This window comes from Onychostoma macrolepis, chromosome 14 (genome assembly GCF_012432095.1).
Source record: "Onychostoma macrolepis isolate SWU-2019 chromosome 14, ASM1243209v1, whole genome shotgun sequence".
In the NCBI taxonomy this organism is placed as follows: Eukaryota; Metazoa; Chordata; class Actinopteri; order Cypriniformes; family Cyprinidae; genus Onychostoma; species Onychostoma macrolepis.
In genome coordinates, this window is record NC_081168.1 from 13,916,816 (window position 1) to 13,921,419 (window position 4,604).

Below are 4,604 nucleotides of genomic sequence, written 5' to 3' on the forward strand. Positions count from 1 at the left end.
AACATAATATTTGACATGGTGTCATTTATGAGAGTACTGTATTTGTAATAGTACTATACTTTACATCTGTGTACAGAATACTTTCAATATCATTATGTTGTTCTAAGTCACTTAAACACATTTAATTGCATTAATTGCAAGCACAAGTTTAACGGATCTAAACGAAATTAATTTGCATTCAAATACATTTGATTTTAATTAGACTAGGCTACACTGCACTGTAAAAAATGACTGACTTTTAGTTAGGTCAGTGAGTCATGAATGAGTTTAACAATAGCGTTTGGTCTAACTACACAATGAATTAGGACAAAAATTAAAAGTATCTCTTTTGTTTTATGCGCATGCGCCAAAAATACTACGTCATGATGGCGCCCTACTTCAGCAGAGTTTGAAAAATGCGCTGCGTGCCATGTTTCTGTAATCGCGAGGCGGGAGCTTCGCTGATCAAACGAGAACAGAGGAGCAGCGCGTTTGGATGATTATGAGACTTTATGTAGTTCAGATAATGAAGTAAGTATATCTTGATATAAGCTTTCTTTATTCTTAATTTAGTTCTACCATCCCTGCGGATTTCACAGTTCTTGCTATATGGACTCGAGAGGGGAATTAATCGTGTCCTATAATTTATCTATGAATGCATTCTGATATCGGAATGTTATCGCCTGCGTGGACATGTATGTATGTATGTATGTATGTATGTATGTATGTATGTATGTATGTCGCTTGCATTTGAAGAGCGAGATGTTCCATTACAGGTTGTGTTTGTAATATTTTTGTACTTATCTGGAGTTATTTATTTTGCAGGATCAGTACAGATTTGTTAGATACAGTGTGGAAACACAAACCAGTACTAAAGAGGTGATGTTAGAAGTTTTTAATGAATTGTTGCCTAGTCAGTTCACCCTGATCACACATGACAAGCTAAAAGTTCTATATTAAGTCACTATTCTATGGATTTTAAATGCTTTAAAACTATCTTTTCCATTTGCAAGTAATATATTCCCACCTGTGCATTTACAGATCCCCCTCTAATCATCATATATTTTCCAGGTAACAAACCAAAGGAAGAGGACAGCAGCTTTGCTGTGTCAGTCATGGTACATACAGGAACATTCTTCATGAAGATGTGCGAGAGAAGCTTGCAAGGCAAGATGAGGGAAACAAATTAAAGGTAGGGTCTACCTTTCTTCAATTTTTGAGATTTTGGGATATGTATCTATATTTGGGTAATTGATAAAGTTATGTTTTATTCCCTGTAAAGTAGGAATAAAAAATGTTTGTAAAAATGTTATCCATTTTTAAATCCCAGTGTCAGTGAAGATGGTGTGATCAGGAAATCTGGTGTTTGTAGGAAATCTGAAGGAACATCTCGCAGTATTCTATACGATGTTGCCCTGATGACTGAGGTAATTCACCTCTTAGGTGATGCAGATGTGGTCAAAAGTTTACGTACACCTTGCAGAATAAACTGCTTCATCAGGGCAGAAATTGCAATTTTTCAATGATTCTACCCCTCTACCCTCTTACTGCTTAAATTATTAACATTTTGCAGAGACTGCAAGTTGTATATAAACTTTGGAATGCAACTGTGTCTATTGCTTTCACTCAACTGAACCATTTATAATGACTGGATATGTTTTATAACAATTGTTCTTCTTTCTTTCTTCAAGGAATTTTTTTCTGACTTTTCTGCCTCTTTGGAACATTTCCGTTCACAGAGACTGTGGAGAGATGGTGTGCAGCTTCATGACATTTGAAGTTTACTACTGATGGAGAGCTTCTGGGACACTGACAGACCGCACTTTCCAGCAAGTTCATTTGGAGTTCTTCTTTTTTTTTTTTTTTTTAATTATTATTAATTAATTAATTAATTTAGTCAAACTTGCATTCACTAATGCTGGAGTAAGATTTTGGAAGAAACCTTTCGGTCCTGTTTAATGTTGGTGCTAGTAAAGGTTTGATAATTTATGGCCTGGTTTCACAAACAGGTCTTTGACTAAGCCAACACTGATAAAAATGATTTTTTTGGTGAAGTAAACACTACATGAAAACAAATGTAATTTCTACATTAAATAATTTAGTTCAGGCAAGAATAAAAAAAAAAAAGTAAATTCTATATCAGTACTCAATTTAAGCTTGTAGAAATTAAAGTTTGAACTTATAAGTATATTTTACTTGGAATTGTTTATGTTTACAAGGATTCTTTAAGTAAATATCAAAGTTATGATCCCATCATGCACTGGGGCATGAATAATTAAAAAGGTTAAATTTGTCACTGTTTTTTAGTTATATTTACACTGTTTTATGGTTGCTTTTGTTGTTAGGTTTAGTAACTTACTGTTTTGTGACATCTGGAGTTGATTTTCTACTCAAAATGACGCATTCTTACTCAAACACTATCCACTGATTGTCACCGTCATTGTGTATGGTGTACCAAGTATTGAGGTCTCTGTGTTCATTTGGGTAACAATTCTTATGAGTGGACATATTATCTTAAAAGGATAACAAGCTGTCTACTTGCTTGCTTACATGTTTGTAAGTGAATCACATGCTTTAATAGCATGGTTGTTTCCCAGTACTACATCGTTTGAGTAAATTTTAGAAGCCATGACTGAGTGAAAAATACTTAAGTATTGCAGATTTAACATAAAATAATCAAGTAAAAATTACTCCTCAAACTCTAACTTTTACTTAATTCAGTACTTACATTTTACTTAATTTTTATTTGTTAAGTTTTTTTTGCACAAATAAATTAAGTAAATTTACTTATTGTTTTTTCAGTGAAGGTTAGATCATAGTTCAATTAGGACATTTAAGTAATTTTCATTTAACATGCCTTAGAAAAAACATTACTGGTGTGCATCTTGAGACAAAACAAAGGCACTGATATTTTTAAAAATCAGTCAATGCAAGTTTCTTTCAGTTGAAACCGCTCAGAATTACATTAAATTCAATTCAAATGAGCTTTATTGGCATGACTTGCACAGTATTGCCAAAGCATAATTATAGAATTACATTTTAGTCTGGGGCTGGTCTTAAGCCTTGTCTGTGAATCCGGGGGTACCATTAACACAGTTTGGTAATATTTTACAATAAGGTCTCATTTGTTTTACATGGAATGATAATTTTCTTTATTTTTCTTTATTTGTTTTTGTATTAAATTTGTGTGTTAGTAATCTTATACGCTATGGAGACCAAATGACTCCACAAGGATAGTGATGCCAGTAAATTTTGACCTTGTTGACATTTTTAGGTCCCCAATGAGGAAACGGGCTTATACATCATACAGAATGATGTTTTCTATGATGGTGAGATTAGGTACTTTTTTATGCAAGTATGTAAGTGATTTTGCATTGTTCTCCAGACTCTTTCTAAAAAATGAGTTAACCATATTTCAAAGTACATATAAAATATACTAAAGTCCCACTTAAGTGGTTGAAAAATATCACTCAAAAGTTCAATTTTAAATTGTATTATATTTGAAATCAATTACAAATAACATGCATTTAGGTGGTCGAAAACATTACATTTAATTTGCGCTTAAGTGCATTGTTAACTGACATTAAAGTGTATTTTAGTTAACATTAATTGCTTGTCAGTACATTAGTAGTACACTTTAACCATATTTTAAAGACACTAGAAGCAATTATGAAAGTACATTTAAATATGTACTAAAAAGTCCCACTTAAGTGGTTTAAAAAAATCACTCAAAAATTCAACTAATTGCATTTAATATCACTTTAAAATGTGATACATTTGAAGTTAATTACAAATACAGTGTATTTAAGCGTCAAAAAGAACATTAATTTGCACTTATGCGTGTTCTTTTTAAGGATATTATTTCTGCAAAAAGTACACTTTATAAAAGTATACTTAAGTGCACTTCTTTTTCACAAGGGACACTATACTTTGTGCTCCATTTCCTTCGATTCATTCATATATGTGCACAAGAAAGTGAAAATGCAAATAAATTCTGCAAGATAATTGAACTTTGAATTTTCATAGTGAAATAATTTTTGACCAACAAGATGATATGCACATTACAGATTGATCTTGTGGTAAACTAAAATTATATATCAGTATAGGCCTATATATGAACTTCAAAGTTGAATGGTGTTGTGGGAAAGTGGATTAGATGGCATGTTTTTTACTGATGTTATGTTTTTATTTATGGGGGGAATTTATTATTCGTTAAACAGATAAAACCCTGTAGCGTGATGTGATGTATCATGTGGCCAAAAGTTGCTGTATATGAAGGGTTTCCATATGCTCTTAGTCTAGTATGACAATACCTTAAACCAGATAATTTCTAAAGCTCCACCTTACAAAAGCATCGCTGTAATCAGAGACGGATCAGGAGAGCAGCAGCACATCATGTCAGTGTTGTCAAACTTGTCAAAAGCAGCAAAATAGCATTTTTGCACGACACACTAACAACTGACAACTGCTTATGAAGCTGAATGTGATGACTTGAATGATCCGCTTCAACAGTTTCCTACTTTCCGTATATGGGCCGCCCTGTGAAAGTTCAGAATGATTGACAGGCAGAAAGCATCTCTGACTGGCTAAACAAAGAACCTTTTTTTATGTTTTATTTTTTTGCA

At 32.7% G+C, this 4,604-nt stretch overlaps 1 long non-coding RNA gene across 1 annotated transcript; it reads left to right on the forward strand.

Annotated features, from left to right (window-relative positions):
- Window positions 1–378: 378 nt before the first annotated feature.
- On the forward strand, window positions 379–2,761 carry LOC131553775 (uncharacterized). The gene is made up of 4 exons (XR_009274258.1): window positions 379–510; window positions 1,051–1,171; window positions 1,310–1,406; window positions 1,671–2,761. It is a non-coding gene; the product is annotated as an uncharacterized LOC131553775 (long non-coding RNA).
- Window positions 2,762–4,604: the final 1,843 nt, after the last annotated feature.